Genomic DNA, 25145 nt, shown 5'->3' with positions numbered 1-25145 from the left:
TGTTAAGGAGTATAATTGAATAAAAAATGAAAAGTTGATATCGCAGTGATGTGACAATCCATTGAACTCCTTAGAGTTCAACGGACGGTGGATACCCTAATGTTAATACGATTATTTTCTAGTATATACAGAGATCATAGGTTTATGTGTTTTTTATTGTGTGGATATAGAAAATCAATGTAGGTCAATCATTTCAAAAAAACTAATAAATGTAATTTTATAATCTTATATTTTAATTAATATTTTTAAATTAATTAATTTGATTCTTACCCAATCAAATCCTTTTATTTTAGGCAAATATTTATGAATGTGTTAATTTTCATCTTTAATATATACTAGGTGGGGAACCCCACGTTGCGGGGGTCGGATGTGACAATTTTTTCTATTGTTTGTAAAAAAATGGAAGATGTACAAAATGACAATTTATGTTTGCTTTTTGGTAAAGGAATTAAAGAAGTTGCAAAAAAATAGAAAGAATACATATAAATTCAAAGCATGTTGCTATTTAGGGTATTGAAACCCGTTTAAACATGTGCAGAGAACCTGAACATTTAGTTTTGGAGACATAAGTTGGTTTTTTTTTTTTTTTGAAAGTTTACATACGTACATAGTAATCTATATATTTCATCTGCAACAGAACTTCAACATGTAGTTTTTTCGTTAATTGACACCAATACTTGTGTAATGGAAACATAAATATTATAAACATTTTATTTAAAAAATATTTTTATTAAATTCTTAATTGTTTGGACTTTATGAAATCGTCTAATTTTATATTTTTCCTTTTTATGATTTTCGATAATATATTCATGTTACTATGATTTTTTGACATAAGAAAACATTTAATATAATTTTTTCTAGCAAAAATTGAAATTACATGAGTATTTTAACAAATCACTATAATAGTTTTTAAAATCGAAATTTTTTAACCTGAATTTATTCTAAAATCCTTTTAAAGCCATATCTTGATTGTCAAAGGTGTGAAACTTTTACTTAAAAGCCCCAAATTGTAAAAAATTAAAAATAAAAAAGTAAAAAAATAAAAAAAAAAATTGTTTTTGTATCTGCTGCTTTAGTTACAAAAAGAATAAAAAAAAGAGAAGAAAATATTAAAAAATAGAAGAAAAGGCATAGAAGGGATCTGATACACCATTCTCTTCTCTAAATTCCTATTTATTTTGATTTTGAATAGATAATTAGAAAACAAAACAAAATTGGTAAAAAGATCATGAAGGGTTGGTACCTAAAGTATCACGTTAACCTCCAACAACTCCCAACCATGGTCTTCAGCATCATATCATCTATAAATCAATCACATTCAAATTGAGTAAAAAAACTTATATAACGAAAACATCATAGATGAGTCGACATAAAAAATTTTAAGATTCAATTCAGTAGGTTGTACCTAACTTTGCATAGGTGTAAACAACACAAAATATATTGAAAATAAAAGGAAATAATAATTATAAATAAATCTAAAAATCTATTCAATTTTATTTTTCAATTCAACTGCAATTCCTGTCAACCAAATAATGAAGGGTATTCTGGTCTTTTAATAAAAAAGATAGAATGAAGTTGAATTCCATCCACTTTCCGGTTTGAATGCTCAAATTTATTTAAACACGGATTTAAAAGACCCCATGGAATTGGAATTTAATAATAAAAAAAAAAAAAAAAAATCAAAACCCAATAACATATTCAAAAGCCTCAAGATCCATAAAAACCAAAATCACATTCATTAAGATCTGAAATTTTTATCATACTTTTTTAAAAATTCCAGTTTTTTTTTCACATATTATGATTTTAACAAAATAATCTATTTACCTTGACATCAAAGCTTGCATGTTCTTTTTCTTGCCACTACAAAAATAGAGTATCTCTAATAAGCCCATACTTGATGACCTCAACTAATAGGGTAATTATTGGGATACAATGTTGTTGAGTCAATAAAAAATGTCATAATTAAGTGTAGACTCAAACATCATAATATTTTTGAACTTTGTACTACAATGTTTTCACTGTTAATTATCACAAAATGTTAATTTAAAAAACCTGGAACAATCGAAAATAAAAGGAAATAATGTACCTGTAATGCTAAACTATAGCCTCCACCATTCAGGCATAACATCAAACATCATGGTGGAGGTATTTGATGTTATACTTGAATGTGATAATTCATATCAACATACGATTTTGAAGACATTTGTCCACATCACTAATGCACTTGAACATCTCCCCACAAGTTCAAATCAGGTAAAAACTTTGTTCTATTGAAAGCGACATTCATATCCTCATTCAAGTAAACTAGTAGAGGTCTTCCCCTAGACAACTGAAGGACATTGAAATCAGCCAATTGAATCATCTTTCATCTTTTGGTATAAGGGCTTCATCTTCCTCACGGGTACACTCGTCGTCTTCCTAAAGCAGCAATAAAACGGAGATATTTGATATCAACTTCAGGTCATATGAGATATTACAAAAAGATAAATAAACAAAGACATAAATCATATTGATGCCAACTTGAGCAACATAAAATTGAACCTAAACGAATTGGACCAAGACATATGCGCCAAAACCTAACGCGATATGCTCTCCTTCATCTGATTATCTAAAAATAAAATGAAATTAAAACTAAATGTGAACGTAGGTGTGTAGGAAGAAACAAAATTAGTAATTGAAGCCCTTTACCTGAACTGATTCCAGATGCGAGAACGGATACACGGAGCTCCTTCAAAACCAGTCGGTATTGGAGCTGGCTGAAAACCACCTCCGCTGCTAGTTTTGCTATGTATAATTAAAATCACATTAAACCCAAAATAGAAACCATACCTAGATGAAGGATCGGCTTGTACCTGCCGAGAAATAAAGAAGCAAAGTTGCTAAAAAGAAAAACCGGAAACATGTTTGATCTGAATCGAAAGCGGAAGAAAGGAGAGTAGGTCTAAAAATGGAAGTTGCCCAGAAAAATCCTTAGGCTCAAATTTGTAATTAAGGAGTGGTGACAAAGAAGATAGGGACTTTGCCATGGCTGCAAACAAACACAGTTGCAAAGTTACTTCTGACTTTGTCATCCGGAAGTTGCCAAACCAAGCTACAGAGAACCAATCTTCAATGTCTCTTCATATTTGCTCATAAGAAGAATACAAAATTGATCATCATAGCCCTTCCATATACAACTTTCCAAAAAATATTATTGATATTGCTTTAATTGGATAGATAGGGACTTCCATGGCTGCAAACAAACCAAACGTACAAAGGCAACAAAAAAATGCGTCGCGGGAAAAACAAAAACGAACCCAAAAGAACAAAAGAAAACCCAACACAAAACGGAGATGTTACCTGCAAATAGAGGAACGAAGAAAAGGAAGGGAACGGAAAAGACCGATGCGGCGAAAATTGAAAGAAAAGCAAGCCTATGAAGAAACAAACACCAGTCAAAGCACAACTATCTAGGATGAAGATAAACATAAGACAACGGGATAACACAAAGGGAAAACGCGGGTTTAATTTAAAAGAAAGAACAAATAACACCCAAAACACATTTAAAGAAAAAAAAACACCCACTTAAAAAACAAATAACACCCAAGGGCCATTCTTGACAAAAAAACACACAACTTCACTATTCATAAAGATGGTCATCTTTAATATATATATATATATATATATATATATATATATATATATATATATATATATATATATATATAAAGAATTAGCATAGAAACCTTATGAAATAATCTTAAACAATTTGGGCCCTTAATTGTATTTCAATCCTATGTTTTTCACTTTTAAATAAAATTGTTGACATCATCTTCCCCAAATAAAATGTATTTAATTTCAATAAAAACTTTCCAATTGTCAAACAAAATTAACTTACATCCGTTAAAATGTAATGTATTTAATTTCAATAAAGGTTTCTCATATTTTAAATTTTGAATTTCCAGTTATAAAAGTTTTAATATGGTCAACTTCAAAAACATATTACTAAAAATCATTTCAGTTAAAGCATTAAATATTAGCCATTAATATAAATTTGTTTATATTAAAAAACCGTTAATATAAAATCAATTTTTATTAGGAAACCATTAATACCAAAAAATCATATTCAAATTATATATATATATATATATATATATATATATATATATATATATATATATATATATATATATATATATATATATATATATATATATATATATACACGATTCATCAATGAATATGCGGGTCACACTTATTTTCAATCGTTGTTTTTCTTCAAACATTCTCCTACAATATCATTATTATTGCTTATAACTTCCATCATCATTCTATGTTTCAAACCTTCCTTGTCGTGCACTAGAAGGTCAGTACCTTCTTTCACTTTTTATATTTTTTTCGATTGTTTTTTTGTTCCTGTATCAAATATATATATATATATATATATATATATATATATATATATATATATATATATATATATATATATATATATATATATATATATATATATATTTCGATTTTCTTTGTCACAAATTACATGAAATCGGTTGGCTACTTTTCTGAAACTTTTCAAATAAACAGGAAAAAGATATTACGTACCTTTAATACAGAAAAAAAAAAAATATACTTTGATGGAAACCAATTAAAACACATTATAGCAAAGTAATTTGATGGAATGACAAATGCACCCTACCCATTTTCCTATTTATGGTAATCAAATTTTTTGTGTATTTGTGTAGCATGATACTTTCATTTTTTATCCGACTGGTAAATCATTAATTTAGTATGTATAATGTTCATCAGAAGGATAAATCAGTAATCTAATTTAAACATGGATCAAATCGTGAGCTACTACTATTTATGTTTGTTTGATTATCTCAACTTGGTTACTGTTTTTTATTGTATATAATATTTTAAATTATTGGCTGAATTACATGGATTGCAATCTTGATATAAAACCCAAATAATTTGTTAAGATAAAATATATGGTAATATCGAATAGAAAATAGAGGATAAGGGTATAATAGGAATATTTATATATTTTTTTAGTGTTTGAATGTAAGTTAATATCCTAATACGATGGTTGAATTATAGCAGTAATAACTTTAAATTCAAATCATAACTAAAGGGTATTGATATTGTTGGATGAACTTTTTTTTTAAATGTTAAGTATGATTTTAAGGTTTAGGAGCAGAAAGGTAATTTTAATTGGGATAGAATAAAGAAAGAAGATTCTAATTTACCTTTTGAATATATCAATAAACTCCTAAATGTATGTGATATATCAATATCTTAATACGATGGTTGAATTATAGCAGTAATAACTCACTACTAGAAAACAGGCCTTTAATGACGCGCAAACAATGACACTCACTGATAGAGGACGCGCATTTGTACGCGCCCTAAAAAATAATGCCAGTTTTGCAAAATTTGAAGGATAAAGGACATGCATTTGTGTGTGCCTAAAATTAGTGTCAGAAAAGAAAAAAAAATACAGAGGGCGCCTTTCATAAAATGTGCATCGTCTAAATGTGTCGCTTTATAACATTTTAATGAAACACGCGTTTTTAAGGGGGATTTCACCTGCCTATCGAATCCCAAAAATTAAACCCCCAGCCTCTTCCAATTAGCAAGAAAAAGCCCTAGGCCTTGGTCTTCATCATCTTCTTCTTCTTCTTTATAGTTATTAATCAAAAATTAAGCAACATTCTTGATTTAGATCGATAGTTCACTACAGTTCTCTGAGACAAATTGTGAGCGAACCTAGGGTTCTTGTTTAACATTCTCTTCTTCTTCTTCTTCCCCGATATCTTAATTTTTCGTGTAACACCTATAATTTCTTTACTTTTCCATTATTTCTTATAACAAATTTGATTAGTTTCTCTAAATTGAATAGAAATTTTTGTTTTGTGAAGAATTATATCGACTCAATCGACGCATACGGTCCCATCTGGTAAATGTCTAAACTACCCCTTCACCCTTGTTACATGTTTATCTCTCTCTCTCTATGTATATATCTTTCTTGTTTTGATGTTTGTGTAATGATTTTTCAGGAGTCTAGTAAATTCTAAGCCATGAAAATTAAGTTAACAAATACTTGTTTAGGTGAATGCTCTGTTATCTTCTTTAGAGATCGATAATCATGGGGGGTTGGTTAGGGAGCACATGCCTGGTAGATACGCAAAACTGGATCAGTATTGGGGGGAGTCGCAAGTCATGGGGCCCCTGCAGATGGATGGGCTGATGAATTTTCCCAACGACTGGGCAGATGAATTTGGTCGCCAGGTTGGTGAAGCGATTCTGGAAGATGATTCTGCTGATAATTGGGTATCTGCATATGACGAGCAACTTCTATCCTCTTTTCTCCACATAAAACAATCTGCTGTTTTAATAATCATTTCAACAAAACCTGCTTCCCTTGTATATAAGTAACCTTAGAATTCCTCCTCATATCCAGAACCCTTAATATTCACCCCAAGGCATATTTTTTATTTTGCAATAAGCACTAAATAGATGTCTAAAGTCTGATTGGGCCAGACATTGGATAGATAAACGTGTTAGTTACTGCTACACATCCAATTATAGAAAAGGGTAGTATGAGAAAATAAATAACATCTTATTAGTGGAGGGGCATTTTAGGTATTTTCTTTAGAATGCTTATAAAGGAGTAGTAGATGGAAGGAGTGTTATCTTTTGTCAAGTTCTAGTTCTGGTCTTGGAACCTTTGGGAGAATCTCTAGCAAATCACTAGGGGTTTAGCTTTGTTGATTTGAGTGTTTAATCAATTCTTTGAGTAAGTTTTGTTATTTGTTCCTTCCTGAGCATTGGTTTCTTCTTCTAAGTTGTAAGTGAGTTAGTAGCAGTTAGCTTTCTTGTTCATTAAGTTGTCATTTTTACTGAAAAACATCTTAATCACCTAGACAGACTATAATAAAGTCTGATTGCCTCTCTCTTAACTTATTGGAAAAAAGATAATCGGAGGAGATGAAAAAAGAAGAAGAGGGACAAGACAACGAAATCACTTTAAGTTTTCAAAATTCATTAATGCTTGTTGATTTTGACTTTTGAGTTAAGTTGTAAACATTCTAATCCATACAACATACCTGGACCAACACGACCTACTGCCTTACATTTATGGCCGCCTCAACACCCCTTTTCCTTGAGTTGAGAAACACTCATTTCCTTTCGATGTAGAAGTAGAACTAACTTGTATTCCTTCCCTAACCAATTATTGACCCCATATTCCTTCTTAAGCTATTAGTTTCCTATTAATTCCTAGCCACATAGCCTGAAAGAAGTGGGATGTTTTAGTTGCTGCATAAAAATAAGATACAAATTCAAGGAGAATAGGTCTAGAAAAAAGTACAAGATAATTCCTACTATAATAATATAAACAACACGATGATACGAGTAAAAGTGAATAAGAAAATAAAATTCATCATCTGGTGGTTGACGTTGAATAATTTATGTTTTCCAAAATGTATTTGAAGTCCTTGAGAGTTGAGTGAGTTGGAGCATAGAAGCAATGGAAGAATAATTATATTTATTATTGGAGAATGGATTGGGTAAATTGGTATTGTTTTTGTAGGTACTTAAACGAACAAGTTGTTATGAAGCAAAAATCTGAGAGTTCAAGGGGGTTGTATGTATTTTCTGATTTAAATCCTTATGTTGGGCATCCTGATCCTTTAAGGGAAGGCCAGGAGCTGTTCCGTAAAGGTCTGTTAAGTGAATTTTCACAACAACACGATGGGGACCCGAATGCTTGGGCTTTATCCTTTGAACGACAAAATGGTGCTGGGGGTCGGGCTTCTGAATTCCAGCGTGTCAGTGAGCTCTTTTACTTCAATTATTAAAATAATAGTTGAATGTTGACTTACTATTAATTATTATGTTATCGAGCATAACCAGGTCAGGGTTATAAAAGGTATTTCACATAAGAGATCAGATTATTATAGTAATTTGATGAGAGTACTGTGTGGTTGGTAATGCCTTAATGGATGGATGAATTAGTTGCATCACATGTTCCCTGTTTATATCTATAATAATATTTAGTAGATTAATGGATTTGGTTTTCAGTAACTAGAATTTTCTTTTCTGTTTGCAGTTGAAGAGTTGTTAATGAAATTTGAAGCTGAACCTAAAGAAAGGGCATATAAGAAATAAATGGAATGGAAGCCCATTAAAATCAGAATATGAGAATAGTGTAAGTAATACATACTTGTATGTATTCTGATATCAATATTCCTTGGACGTAAAGCATAACCAAAACTACTAGTGCCAGAGGCTGACCTTGTCACAACTACATTTGGAGGTGGAGGTGGATGTGTGGTTGTTCCAAAACTCGTGCCAGGTTGAAAAGGTAGAGGTTGCACCATGATTGGATTTGGTTCGGATGCTGATATGAAAATAGCAGGTCCAACATTCACCATTGCATCACTCTACAACAACAAGGTAATATATATATATATATATATATATATATATATATATATATATGTAAAATTATATATATATATATTGGTTTTTGTTTTTAATTAATTAATATACGAAACTTGGAAACATAGTTAAAAGTTATGAAAACCCACGGGTGACTGTCCCAATCGTAGTGTCATGGTCGTTCGTCCAAGCTCCAACAGAAAAGCACCCAAATTCTGTAATAAAGCACCTGACCTCAAAGCATTTAACTGCATCCTTAACCGTGTCACAGGATCACTTACATTGTTCTGATCCCCTAATTGTCATGTCAATTGCCGCAACCACAAATCATCAACATAACCTTGATAGTTAAATTTAGGAAGTTTAGTTTAGTAGATAAGAATAAGATACCATCAAGCATTCTCCAGCTTCTTCAATCAGCAATTGTCTTGCAGACTGTGTCACTTCTCCCAGTGCTGCTAGTGTTGGTAACCCTCCCTGACCAACACCAAATTTAGAATCAAATCAATTTCCTCTTACAGATTCACTTCATCACAAAATACACCCACCATTATTATCCTTTTTGCTTCTCTTTTTATGTATAATCTTAGTATGTTTTGTCTTATATTGTTGTTATTTCACAGATGATGAAGATAATCGTACATCTGTAGATTTAGCTGCCCCTTATTGGGTTAAGCCAAAAAACCTAAGTTAATGTAATCAAGACATTGATATATAAAGAAGCGTTGTAGTGGCATTCTTTCTTGAACTCGAATATGCTACAAGAGCTTGTATGTAATTTGACTAATTTCTCCTTTCTGCTTAGGTTAAGTGCATGAAACAACAACATATTTTCATGGATTTTTTGTTTACATTGGTATCCCTCTTCAGTTTTTTCTTATTATGGGGGTTGGAGTTGGAGCTTGAGCTTGTCAATGTCATAGGGGCTGCAAAGCCTACTCGGAAAATAAGGTTTGTGACTTGTTTCTTAAGTTGCCTACATAAATTTGTTGTGTTATGTAGTAATAAATATATTTTTTATAATGACAATAATAACTATGAATATATTTTATACTTGTTGCTAGATCTGAGCAAGACAAGGAATTAGAATAGGAAGTTATGGGCTCTGGCCCAGCTGGTGAAGAATCTGCAGCCGAGAGTATCCAAGTCTAGGTAATTAGCAGATTGGACATTTATGCTGCTATGTTTTCCTTATAAGTTGGTGGCATCAGTTAGTGGTCTATGATGTATGCTAATATATTGGTTTTAATGTAGCAATGTGAGATTTAATAGATAGTAGTTGGAGTTTTGATGCATACATAGAATTAGACAAGAGAAGAGTGGGTCTTTTAATCTGTTTTACTACTCCTGTTATATATCCATAGTGTGATGTTTTTTTGTTCTGCAATGAGTTACATGGCATGGCATTTTAATCTGTTTTACTACTCCTGTTATATTTTTTTTGACGTTCCGATTTCATGTTCATGTAGCAGGTGTTTGATTTCGGTGAATCACTCTCTTGGCCTGGACAAAAGACATCTTGATAGGTGACTACTTTTTAACTTTTCTCTTTTCCTGATATATTATATCTTTTTCTGTTGAAATGATCAGGTAAACCTATCACAAGGCAAAACAAATACTAAAAGGTGGGTTGCTATTGATGACTTCTAGTTCTGTTATCTTAACTTAGCTACTTACATATAACTGCAAACTATACCCATAATTCATAAATCTCTTCACAAATTACAGTTATTTTTCTATTTTTTTTTATATAATAGACATGCATCCGTTTTGGAGGATACTTGCAGAAAAAACATGTCATTTTATAAGTTACATAAATAAAAATGGTTATGTTAGTATGTTACAAAATTCCATTCCATGTGCATGATGGAATGAAAAAAAAACTAACGTGAAGTGTTATTTTTTACTATTTGATTTGAAATTCATATTTTATATTTTCCAAATAAGTTAAATATGTTTATTTAGCGATATATGTTTATTTCATAAAAATACATTTTGTTCAGTAGAGAATCTATGGAGAGGATGGTGGAAGCTTCTGCTCAGGAAGCCAAGGATGTGAATCCTGTTTGGTAAGTTGCACAGGCACACACCCAATCACAAGCTGCAAATTCAGACAACAACTTACCCCTTTCAGATGACTCACATGCTCCAGAGCATGTTGATACAAAGGGAGACGTTAGGCTTCACCCTAGAGTTGTATGTATTTTTTTATTTTTTATTTTTAAATACATGGGTGTTATTTTTTTTATGACAAAGAAGTGTTATTTTTTATTAATATGATATGATGCAGGTTGTAGTTGCTAAAGAGACTGTAGGAAACCTTGGTGGATTGGTAAGGCAGTTATTCTTGGATTAATTTGAAAACGAGAGTAGACGAATGATTCCTACCCAAAATGACCTTTCCTATCTAACCAAAAATTTCACTAGGCAAAAGTCACCTCAAGGCCTGCACAAAAAAGTAAGTTTACAACTACTTTTCACAAAAAGTGTAACCGCTAGTTGCTAGTATGTATGTATGGGAAAACTTATGATATGATGTATTTGCATTGCAAGTTATATCTAATTTGCTTAGGCCTCGAAGCTGGAAACCTCCAGTTAACAGGAGGTTTTTCCTTGATTCATATGAAGTAGAAGAGCTGAATAAAGTTGAAATAACGTAAAAATAACAAAAAATGAAGTGGATAATATAATCCATTGAATATTTGACTGTGGATTTATTTACCAAATGCTTAAAATAACAATGAATAATATATGAGTGATTTTATGATATGTTTGTTATGCAGGAGAAAACTTGGAAAAATGACCCTAGATAACTGAATTAACGAATCAGGTGTGTTTTTTAGAGTACTTAAAACTCATATAACTGGAATTCCATATTCCATTCCATCATGGCATGTTTGTTTGCTAAATCAATGGAAATTAGTTCCATTCTTTCTTTTTTTTACTAAAAGACCAAAATATCCTCATTATATGTATTGAAATAATAAATATAGAAAAAATAAAACTTACGAATCATTCAATTTTATTATTGAATTTCATTCCATCCGTCTAACCAACCAAACACATTTCCTTTTGATCCTGATTCCCTCAAATTTCAATTCCTCTGACAGATTCCATTCTAATTCCAATTCATTTTTATTAACACATGTGGTGTATTGAATTTCACTATGCTCCAGGTTTTCTATTTCTCTTTTTTCTAATGATCAAGAGTGAGTCCTTGTCCCACCTTAGATTGGCAGCAGTAATCGGACTTTATGGTATCAACTACTCTTACTTTTCATTCGCTTTGATGATTTTTATAGGCTTTAATTTGTTTATAAAAACATATGCTTATGTTTTACTTATTAATGTAGTTTGCTTACGGTGAAATTTCATTAACCATGGTTTGGGACCTAGATAAAGAGCAACTTGTGAGCTCTATTCCCCCAACATCAGATTGCAGCTTTTCAGCTTTGGTAGGTTCACTTTGAACTTGACCCCCATTGTTTTATATTATTTGATATTGTTTCTAATATATATTTTTTATGTGAATATGTATGTATTGGCTCTTTTAGGCTGCTTCTCAAGTTCATGGAGGTCAATACATACAAAACTCTTATTGGTAGATCATTTTGATTCCACTCTCATACATACATACCATGTGTATTATTAATTAGTTGATATTGATATTGCACAACTGACATGATTATTGTGTAGGATTTCCGTGTTGTTCTTCATTAAGAGTTGGGATTCATATTTAAGCTAATAGACATGATCATTGGTTGGATACATGAAGGGTTTCAGAGCTTCTTATGACAGCTTAATGATGAGTTACTTAAAAAAGAAGGTGCCCTTTATAGTAATGTAGTATTAGGTTATATAGTTAGGGAAAACCTCTTAATAACAATGTACAATCATATCCCTTTAATATCAATGTATTACAATGTATTATATTTTTTGTATATGGTATTTTATTTTTTGTATATGGTATTTTATTTTCTATTATGAGACATGAAATGCAAATTTAATTTGAAAATCAGTAAATATATAAATAATTAAAAAAAATTAAAATTACGATACGCAAAAATGTGTGTCGTCTTCATTTATGACATGGCCTTTCTTAACAGGGGCTTCCTTGATACGCATTGCGTGTCATAAACACGCGCGTCGTAAGGTTACGACACACAAATGCGTGTTGTCTTCCTTTATGACAGGGCCTTCCTTGACGCGTATTTGCGCGTCGTCTGAGCGTTTTACGACGCGCAATGAGCGTCGTAAAAGGTTGTTTTTCTAGTAGTGACTTTAAATTCAAATCATAACTAAAGGGTATTGATATTGTTGGATGAACTTTTTTTTAAATGTTAAGTATGATTTTAAGGTTTAGGAGCAGAAAGGTAATTTTAATTGGGATAGAATAAAGAAAGAAGATTCGAATTTACCTTTTGAATATATCAATAAACTCCTAAATGTATGTGATTTATTTTAATTTGATTGCAAATTAGATGCAGGAAACCTTTAAATAAGGAAATATAAGGGCAAAAGGGTAATTCGACTTAGGAAACTAGAAAAACATTGGACTGAAAAAGCAATTCAACAATAGATATTGAGATGATACATGTACTAAAATGATTCTTTTAGCATGATACTTTTATTTTATATCCACAGGGTAAATCATTAATTTAGTATGAACAATGTCCATCAGAAGGGTTAATTGGTAACTTAATTTTAAAATAGATCAAATCGGTTATTGCTACTATTTCTTTTTGTTTGATTATCTCAGCTTGGTCATTGTTTTCGACCTTGTTGTCTGTGACATCCCCAATTTCACGGCCAGAAAATACCGATTTGTTTATACTTTATTTTTAAAATCAGAGTAATTGTTTAAAGAAAACTATTGCGGAATTTGTTCCCAAAAACAAAAATATGATAACCATTTATCAAAACATTTCTCAAAGAGAATGTATTTTCATTAAATAATAAAACCTCGGGATGTCATGTTCGATACAGACCAAAAGCATAAACAATATAAAATAAACCTTACAACAGTTATTTATAACTACTAATCTATAATCAAAAACCTCTCGTCAAGTCCACCAACTTGTACTTTTGTGTCATTACCTGTAATGCAAAGAAAACTGAGTGGGTCAGGCTTGGGAGCCTGGTGAGCATATAGGGTTTTCAACCCACAATAATTAATTTAATTTCATCAACCAATAATAACCCAATTACCCGTTCCTGTTATTTTCACCTTACGTCCCTAAGACAACTAACACAAGGGACCTAGTCTAAGAATATTTCATCGGGGCGACAACACATGCTTCGGGGGTTCCTCAGCAATATAAGTCAAATAAGGCAACCATGAGGGGGATGGAATACAGCAAATGAACACCCAAATTCATTAACACCTACAGGTTATGAGCCTGCTAGCGTTCCACTGGACTGTCTAGAAAAGTCTGTGGTCGTCATCTAAATTCCGCTAGATGACTGGATTACAATGACATCGATCCCTCTCATCCTTTTATCACAAGACAACTATCTACCCATGTTCTACCCAACATTTTATTAGATAAAATATACATTTTTAGACATAGTTTAAAACCTATATAGTATGTTCATTCAAAACACATTCCAGATAAAAGATGAGACACATAAACATAACACATATTTCATAGAGAATAAATCATATCTATGAGATTAGAAGATAACATTGATACACTCACATAACACATATACTTAGTACGTTAAATCGATACTTGTATAAAATCGTGCATTTGAAAGAGATTAGGTACCCCCTTCAAATCAACACCGTTATATATATATATATATATATATATATATATATATATATATATATATATATATATATATATATATATATATATAAACATAACACGTATTTCATAGTAAATACTTCGTATTTATGCATTAGAAGAAAGTAACTACACACTCACACCAAACATATACTTAATACATCCAAACAATACTTGTATTAAAATCGTGTTTATGAAAAGGACTATACACTCACTTGATCAGAAGATGATCGGACAGCACTACAGCTTCTAAAAGTAGTATTCTTCGGTAGATCTGGAAGATCTTCACAAAAATCGGCTTCTCGCGGGCAGAGCTTCGGCTCGGGAATCGCACTTCTCGGGATCTTCGGGGCCTCGGGACTTGCTTCGGGGCTCGGGAATGATATCGGGGCTTCAGGATATTTCTTGCACGAAAAACGATGCAAAAACGCAAGAGAAAGAAGAGAAATGAGCAAATGAATCGGATGCACTCGACTCCCTTTTATAGGGTCTGGAACTTTGAATTACGATGGGCGTAATCTTAGGTTACGCTGGGCGTAACCTGGATAAGCCCGGTGACTCCCCCCCTTGGATAATATCGAAAATTTATAATTAAATTTAATATCGAAAATATTTAATAAACTTCAAAAATTCATATCTTCCTCATACGAACTCCGTTTTCGACGTTCTTTATATCCACGCGTAGGTGAGACTACACTCTACAACTTTAGTTTTGACTCCGTCGGCTAATTTTGAATTTATTTTTATTATATTATTTTAGTAGGCCGAGACAGGAAAACTTCATTATAAATTCATAACTTCTTCATCCGACGTCCGTTTTCGCCTATCTTTTTATCGTTTCACTACGATTAACGAGATATTCGATTCTCATTTAGATTGTTTCGGCTAAAAACCGCTCGATCTCAAATCGAGTATTCGGGCTGCATACCGCTAAGTCGAAACTTAGAAAAATCATAACTTCCTCATACGAAGTCAGATTTGGATGTTCTTTTTATGCACGCTCACGGTATTCTACGACTTTCATTTAGATTGCTAAGGCTAAATATCGCTCTAACGTAAATTCACTTTTTACGTCGCGCTGTGTCGTGCCGGTTCTGTCGCGAAACTTCGACAGGTCATAATTTCTTCGTTATAACTCGGATTTCGGCGTTCTTTATATGTACGGAATCCTTGTAACATATACTACAACTTAGTTAAGATTATTCATTCTAAATAATCTTCTATCAAAAAGTTATTTTTGATGCTTATCGTCTCTAAATTGACTAGCCCTGATCTACGGGCGTTACATTGTCGAATAAAATAACTTCATATTATACCATTTTTAGGAATGTACTTTTAAAGAACATTGTTATACCATTTTTAACAGTAATATGTTGTTATTTTTTCGTTTTTTTAAATGTCTCTTTTAATTTATCTTTTATTCACTATTAAGCAGATGTATTTTATAAGCAATTTAATCCATAAAGGGTTAAACTAAAATTATTCTAATTTATATATGTTTATGTACAGTAAATACAACATTTTAAAGATTGCTTTCTGTGACTAACAAAATTATGTTTTATTTTTGAAATCTCATTAAACATTGCATTTTTTTTGGCTTAACATATTACTATTAATTCTTACTAAACTGGATGATTAAGATGATCTACAGCCTTCAGAACTTCATAAAGTGATGAAAAAGTGCAAAAAATCGCCTTCAGAAGTTGTTTTCGTTGTATTGGAACGTCTAGGTTTCTAACTTGTAACACCCGTTTTCCTTGACAAATCGAATTGGGGTTTCAAGGAGTCAAAAGGTTGAGTCATGGATAAAATTGAGCCTCACGACGTGAGACATATAGGCTCACAACGTGAGATGGGTTGCTTGAAGACCCTTGTACGGGACTGAGCTCGCGGTGTGAGTAATAAGAGCTCAAGATGTGAGGAGCGATGCAACCCAAGCCCATGATCTTTTAGGTCTCACAACTCGGTTTGGACCCTCCAGTCCTAACTCAACAGAAGCACAGAACAACACACCGTATAAATCACAAATACATAATGCATAATATCACAATACTAAATAATAGCATACAAGACCCTCTGGTCAAACAAATTACCACTCAAGGTAAGTATAGTGAGAAGACTCACCTCGCGGAGTAAAGCAATGTATCCCACACTCGAGCTGCTAGTCAAATCTCCGCCCCTCCATGGCCTCCAAAATGCACAGTTGACCAAAACCCTAAAGTCAATGAAAGTCAACGGTCAAAACTGATCCAACTCTAAAAGTCAACGGAAGTCCAAACCAAAGTCAACAATCCATGTTGACTCAACTCGTCGAGTCCATGCAACGTCCAAAAGATCAGGAAAACCTTACCTACTCGTCGATTTGTCTCATCAACTCGTCGAGTCCACTCTGAATCCAAAGAAGGGTAAAACCCTCTCAACTCGTCGAGTTGTCTAATTAACTCGCTGAGTCTGTCGCACGCGCAAACCATCGGGTAAACCCTAACCGACTCGTCGAGTCGGCTCACCAACTCATCGAGTCTATTCAGTTTATTTCCTCATTCAGACGAATTTAGACAGAAATAAGGTCTCATACTCTGGATCTAGCCTCCTAAGGCTGAATCATCACGTAAAGCTGCAACCTTTACGTTCATGCATGACATATAGGGCTCAAGATGCCAAAACAAGCTCCATAAAGTTCTTTGTGCTTGAAGTCTTGCCCAAAGCTTGATAAAGCTCGAATCTTAGGGCTCATAGGGACTCATTTAGCTCAGATCTGTAGTCTCAACTTCTATGACCAACTCAACAACTCCAAACCAAAAGATGGATGGGATAAAGCCCTAAAACTCTCTATAAAGAGATCTAACAAAATGAATGATCAAAGAGATAGATTTTACCTCCAATTGAAAGCTAGCACCGAAAGAACACTGGATCCAAAGCTTTTTCTTGTTCCAAACCTTCTTGCTCCTCAACCCTCTTATAAAAATGCACTTAAACACAAGGTCTTTAGCCTTTCTCTCTCTCTCTCTCTCTCTCTCTCTCTCTCTCTCTCACACACACACACACAACGACTACAACTCCTCTAGGATTTCTCTCAGTGTGTCTAAATGGTCAGGGAGGTGAAAATGAGGGCTTAAGGGCCTTTAAATAGGGTGCAAGGCCTAAAATTAGGGTTTTCTCAATACAGACTCAACTCGTCGAGTCCAGCCCTTCGACTCGACGAGTAGGTTTCATAACCCGCATGGCCAGCTCATCCCCTACACGACAAGTCGGGACCAACCAACTCGTCGAGTAGGTCCTCCAAAGTGCATTATAAATCTTAAATTTCTCATCTAGGATTCGGGGTGTTACATTTCCGCTCTTAGTCTGGCTGGGTTTTTACCCTAAATGGAGGAGCAGTGACTTGGAAAATTTCCAAGCAGGAGACCATAGCTGATTCAACATGCAAATCAGAGTACATAGCAGCGAGCGAAGTGTCAAAGGAGGCAATATGGTTAAAGAAATTCATCAGAGACCTTGGAGTTGTACCAGCCATAAAGGTGATGGGTTTCGAGCACCACATCATTCCTATGGTGTACATGCAAACCCTAATAGCTTTTGGATCTAGTTTGTCTAATGAACATGCAATTGAATCATCCAAATCCATAACCCTAGATCTATCATAATATGAACTGAATTAAGGGTTTAGAAATTACCTTTGATTGTTATGTAGCAATAACAATATATTCCTTGGCTTCAGAAAGCTTAGTGCCTCAAGTGTTGCACCTCTAATGGAGTCACAAACACCACTAAACAACAAGGATGAAGATGAAAGAGAATGGGAACTCCAAAAACGTCCAGAAACCCTCTTGAAAAAGATAGCCACGTTTTTGGGTCTCAAGGGGCCTTTAAATAAGTAGGCAGTTAGGGTTATCTAACAAGGAAACCCTAATTTGACTGCTTAAGCCCTAAGCAACCCATGGACCCTTCTGGAACATGCCTTGGACGAAAATCATATGGGCTTCCCATAGATTTCGTCCAACCTATATTCCAAGGTGATCCATAGCCCAATTGCAACTATCTTATAATTGCAATTCCAGTCCCTAAGTTTAATTAATCTCTTTTAGCCACGAAATTAATTTTAATTAATTCTTGACTAATATTAATTAAACATTATGATTTCTCCTTTAACTTATTATTCTTATAATATATTAATAAATCATAATTAATCATTTCTCTCCTTAATTCATCCTACAAGTTGTTATGGTGAAGGCAACCCAAAAGGACCATGCTCACAATCGGGTCAAGTACATACCAAAATAGTTATGGACTTAGACACTAATCAAACAAAAGGAACCTATGGAGATTTTCTACGATTACGAAAGTGCGGTTGCCTTGACCAAGGAACCGAGGGATCATTGTAACGCCTGTGTTTCTGGGCTTGCCATTTTTAGCAATGTAATAGTCTAGGTTAACCTTTGTAACCCGTTTTGCAATTATAAGAATGTATTATTTGAGTATTATGTGCTTTGTGCTTAATTGCTTAATTATGTGGTCTGATTAATTAAGAATAAAAATAAGCGTCAAAATTTAAGTGTAAAATAAACTTAATATCTTTGGTTAATGTTGTAGTAGTTGAAACGAGGTTTCCGAATATATATAGAACGCACAAATCTGACTTCGTATGAGGAAGTTATGATTTATCAAAGTTTCGACTTAGCGGTATGCAGCCTGAAATACTCGATTTGAGATCGAGCGGTTTTTAGCCGAAGCATTCTAAATGAGGATCGAAGGTCTCGTTGTTGGTATCGAAGCGATAAAAAGTTAGGCGAGAACGGACGTCAAACGAAGAAGTTATGAATTTATAACGAAGTTTTTCTGTCGCGGCCTATTAAAAATAAATAATAAAAATAAAGTCGAAATTAGCCGACGGAGTCTAAACGAAAGTTGTAGAGCGTAGTCTCACCTTTCGGTGGATATAAAGAACGTCGAAAACGGAGTTCGTATGGAGAAGATATGAATTTCCGAAGTTTATTAATTATTTTGGAATTAAATTAAATCATTAAATCGGAAGCCTTATCCGAAGAGTAGTCACCGATCTGATCCGAGGTACGCGCCGCGTACTCGCGTACGCCCTGCGTACTCCGAAGGTGTCGACATCGCAGCAAGTGGCTTCGGATACGTAAGCAGTGACGTTTTTCGGACTTGTACGCCCCGCGTACGTGCGAGGCTCAGCCTCTATAAAAGGAATCCGAAGGCAGCCGAGTCTTTTGCCAATTTCTTCTCTTCTCTCTCCCGTTTTGCATTGTTTTGCGTTCCAGAAATACCCCGAAGCCCCGGTATCATACTCTAGCCCCGAGGCAAGTCCCGAGATCCCGAAGATCCCGAGAAGTGCGGTTCCCGAGTCGAAGCTCTGCCCGCGAGAAGTTCGATTTTTGTGAAGATCTTCCAGATCTGCTGAGGATTACTACTTCTGCAAGTCGTAGTGCTGTCCGATCGTCTTCTGATCAAGTGAGTGTATACTACCTTTCATAAACACGATAATAATACAAGTATGGTTAGAGTGTATTAAGTATATTGTTGTTTATGTGTATAATTTTGTTGTTATATGTGTGAATGTATATTCACCCTCTTCCATCTCATAGATCTGAATTGCCTTCTGTGAAATACGTGTTATGTGGGTATGCCTCATCTGTTATGTGGAATATATATTGAATGAAAATGATATACAGGTTTTAAACTATGTATGAAAATATATATTTTATCTACTAATATGTTGGGTAGAACATGGGTAGATAGTTGGTGTGTAATAAACAGATGAGAGGCCTCGATGCTGTTGTTGTTGTTGTTGATCTAGTTATTCAGCGGAGTATGGATAACGACCACGGACTCTTTCTAGACAGTCCAGTGGAACGCTAGCAGGTTCATAACCTGTAGGTGTTGTGAACGATGTGTTCACCGGTGTACTCTATCCCCCTCATGGTTGCCTTTAGGATATCTATTGTTGAGGAAACCCCTTAACAGTGATGTCTGTCCCGATGAAAATCCTAGATTAGGTCCCTTGAGATAGATGTTATTTTAGGGACGTAAAGTGAGGATAACGGGAATGGGTAATCGGGATAGTGATTGGTTGGTGAAATTAAATATAACTTATTTATTGTGGGTTGAAAGCCCTATAGGCTCACCAGGCTCCCAAGCCTGATCCACTCAGTTTTATTTGTATTACAGGTAGTGGCACGAGGGCATAAGATGGTTGAATCATCAAGTTGTTTTGTTTACAAGTTTGTATATGTATATATTTGCTGAATGACTTGTAATGTTATCGTTTATGCTTTATGGTCTGTATCGGAACATGACATCCCGAGTTTTGATTATATAATGAAAATGCATCTCTTGATGAAATGCTTTGATACATATTATTTTATCATGTTTTGTTTTGGGAACAAATTCCGCAACTCTTTCAAAATCAAAAGGATTTACTCTGAAATTATTTAAAAGCATAAATGAAAATCGGTCTTTTCTGGCCGTGATTTTGGGGATGTCACAATCATGGCTGATCCAGGCATATCGATAGAAAATATCATTCCATTAGACATTGGGTAGAATAGGGACTCCTCATACTAAAGAGGGTATCGTCAGAAGAGAACCCAACATATCCGCTTACGAAGGGACTGAGTAGGGTTAAGCAATTGCAGCACACTAGAAGCATTGGGCTGAAGGATGATATTAGTTTTAGTGATTAGATAGTTTTTATAAACTTGTAATAGATAAATTGTAATTGACATTTTGATGATTAAATAAAGGTGTTTTATTTATAAGTAATGTTATTGTCTTGTGTCAATTATTTACTATTGTTTCACTTTGCATGTTTTGACTTCCTAAATAATAAGATTATTTAAACTATCCACAGTTGATCATACGTTTGAAGTAAGTATGAAAGAAGACTGTCATGAATTGGCTAGTAGATTATCTAAGTGTTTAGACCTAGCAAAGGTTTGTTGCAATGTTCATGAGTGCTTATGAAATATGATTTGAGTATTGGATTAAACGCATGCTCACATGAATCACTTCATGGAATATAATCATGAGTGATTGTGAGATGATAATATCATATAGTCTTTAAACCTAGATATATGAGTTGTTGTTTACGAGTTGGTTGTGCATTGATAATGCGTAAACGCATCAGTAACTTGATGTTATAAAACATATTGTTGTGTATAATTTGATGAGTAAACAGTACAAGCATATAAATCGAAGTTTATCTGTTCCTTTTATCCTACGAGGTTAAAAGCGATATCTTGGGCCCATCTATGATTTTGTTTTGACTTATGTGTTAGGCCCGGTCAGGACTGAATTTATGTGTTTAATTGAGTTATATGTCAGACAAATTAGAGATCGAGAAACAAACTGCTGGACAATAAGTATGACTTTGTTCCATGTAATTGTCCACACGATATCTTGAGAACGGAGGATTATACGATCCCTTATCTAAAGGATGTGTCAGAGTTCGACAACGACTTTTGAGAGCTACGATTGCTAACCGGATTTTGAAGTTGTACTTGAATTTATAGTTATTCGACTTATCTGAGTGGGCGACTGTTAGATTAAATGTCTAAACCCATAACCCAATTACCCATTCCCGTTATTCTCACTTTAATGTCCCTAAAACAACTAACATAAGGGACCTAGTCTAAGAATATTTCATCGGGGCGACAACACATGCTTCGGGGGTACCTCAGCAATATAAGTCAAATAAGGCAACCATGAGGGGGATGGAGTACAGCGAATGAACACCCAAGTTCATTAACACCTACAGGTGGCGAACCTGCTAATGTTTCCACAAGACTGTCTAGAATAGCCAGTGGTCGTCATCTAAACTCCGCTAGATGACTCAATCAAACAACAACGAGGCCTCTCATCTGTTTATTACACACCAACTATCTACCCATGTTCTACCCAACATATTAGTAGATAAAAATATACATTTGTATACATAGTTTAAAGAAAACCTGTATAGCATGCTTTAATCAACACATATATCACATAACAGATGAGGCACACACACACATAACACATATCTCATAAAGAAATAAGCAGATCTATAAGATAGAAGAGAGTGAATACTCATTCACACATAACACAACCAAATATATACACATAGCACGTATTTTATATATAATACTTCGTATTATTGTATTTGGAAAGAAAATAACTACACACTCACACTTATAAACAACAATATACTTAATACACTCTAACCAAACTCGTATTATTATTGTGTTTATGAAAGGTAGTATACACTCACTTGATCAGAAGATGATCGGACAGCACTACGGCTTATAGAAGTAGTAATCCACAGCAGATCTGGAAGATCTCCTCGAAAATCGAACTTCTCGCGGGCAGAGCTTCGACTCGGGAACCGCACTTCTCGGGATCTTCGGGGTCTCGGGACTTGCCTCGGGGCTAGAGTATGATACCGGGGCTTCGGGATAGCTTCGGCACGAAAAACGATGCAAAAGACTAGAGAGAAGAGAAGAAAATGAACAACAAATAAGGCTGTCTTCGGATCCTTTATATAGAGGCTGGAAGCCTCAATTACGCGGGGCGTACAGCAGTACGCAGCGCGTACTGCTCCAATGGTCGTAAGCGCATGCGTCATCCGAAGCCACTTGCAGCAATGTCGACACCCTCGGAGTACGCGGGGCGTACTCGAGTACGCGGCGCGTACCTCGGATCAGATCAATGACTCGTTCGGATAATGCTTCCGAATTTTGAATTAAAAATAAATACAAAATGATTAATAAACTTCGGAAATTCATATCTTCTTCATACGAACTCCGTTTTCGACGTTCTTTATATCCACGGAAAGGTGAGACCATGCTCTACGACTTTCGTTTAGACTCCGTCGGCTAATTTTGACTTTATTTTTATTAATTATTTTTAATAGGCCGGGACAGAAACTTTCGTTATAAATTCATAACTTCTTCGTTTGACGTCCGTTCTCGCCTAACTTTTTATCATTTCAATACCAACAATGAGATATTCGATTCTCATTTAGATTGCTTCGGCTAACAACCGCTCGATCTCAAATCGAGTAAAACAGACTGTATATCGCTAAGCCGGAACTTTGATAAAACATAACTTCCTCATACGAAGTCAGATTTGGGCGTTCTATATATATTCGGAAACCTCGTTTCAATTACTACAACATTAACCAAAGATATTAAGTTTATTTTACACTTAAATTTTGACGCTTATTTTTATTCTTAATTAATCAAATCACATAATTAAGCAATTAAGCACAAAACACATAATACTCAAATAATACACTTTTATTATTTCAAAACGGGTTACAAAGGTCAACCTAGACTATTACATTGCTACAAATGGCAAGCCCGAAACACAGGCGTTACAGCTAGACTTAGTAAATAAGATGTTTTGGGCTAGTTGGTGGTAGGGGATCATGGGGTTAGGCCTAATAAGGAGGTTGGGCCCAATTTAGTAAATTGGGCCAATAATGGACTTATAAGTATGGACTTTCAAGTTAAGGACATGGTGTGGGACCTTGGCCCAACAAAAAAGGAATGGACTTAATGGGATATGAGGACACTTAGTCAAGGGAGTAATGATGGGTATTAACTTAGTATTTATTATTATTAGGTGACAATTCGGGATTCCCGGTGAGACAACAGTCAGAGATTTGTAGTATCTCGGCACTACTTGCGAGGTGAGTTATCCTCACTATACTAAGGGGTCTAAGGCACCAAGGCCGTCCCATTGGATATGTGATCATAGGAGTGTTAGATGTTGAGTATGAGTTAGTGTGGCATGCTAGTGGTTATGCTAGTTAGGTAGGTCTGTAGGACTACCTGTGTTGTTATATGATTATCCGCATGTTCAGTCGTTATGTACTATGTTGATATGTTATGTGGGATGGGTTGAGGTGGTACTGCTCTGTATGGTAGCCAACAAACCCTAGAGTATTCCAGATATGAGCTGAGGGACCGGTAGGCATTCCAGACTCATACTGAGGACTCGAGAGCATTCCAGATACGAGTTGAGGGGCCCAGTAGGCATTCCAGACTCGTACTGAGGGCTCGATGGCAATCCAAATGTGAGTTGAGGGCCTGGTAGGCATTCCAGACTCACACTGTGGGCCCAGGGGTAATCCAGTCTGTAAAGTGGTGGACCCAATACATGTTGTTATTTGGTTATGTATTATGTGCAGTGTATCGATATTTTGGGGGAACTCACTAAGCCTCGGGCTTACAGTTTCAGTTTATTGTTCCAGGTACATCAGGGGATCACGGCAAGACGAAGGCGTGATCGTAAAACTCCTCATATTTATGTTTATGTTTCTGGGATACTCTGATATTATACATTTTGAAAACAAGTTTTGTAATAACTAATGTTTTTTGATTGTTTGAAAAGTTTTAAATTGGCTTGAATTTTTATGGGCGTTACAGTAACATTCTAACATGTTTATTAGATGTTGATTTTGATTTTTTGGTATGCTAGTATTATGGTTTGTAAGCTTTGGATGATTATTGCATGTACAATTAGAAAAACCTAGATCCAAAGCTTTAAGGTTTGCATGTGCACCGTATGATTGGTGTTTTGCTCATAACCCAACACAAGGAACATAATTTCATTTCATGCTTTTATTTAGACAAGGATATTGTCACTAGTTTGGTAATGATAATGGTGCAAATTTGGTTTATAAGAACGATGTCTTTATTTCTAAAGCTTATCCTTGTAATGAAACATATGAAGCTGTTGTGTATGTTAATAACATGAGCAATGGTGTATTTAATATTTATTATTCTAATGTTTTAGACAAATCATGCTTATGACATTGTCGTATTGGACATATAAATAAGAAGTGCATCACTTAACTTCAAAAGGATGGAGTGTTGAAATAATTTGACTTAGGTGATGGGTTTTCTAGGTTACATTAAGAGAATAATCAATATGATT

Source organism: Lactuca sativa, chromosome 2, assembly GCF_002870075.4.
Source record: "Lactuca sativa cultivar Salinas chromosome 2, Lsat_Salinas_v11, whole genome shotgun sequence".
NCBI lineage: Eukaryota > Viridiplantae > Streptophyta > Magnoliopsida > Asterales > Asteraceae > Lactuca > Lactuca sativa.
Note: the sequence above shows the minus strand (reverse complement) of the source record.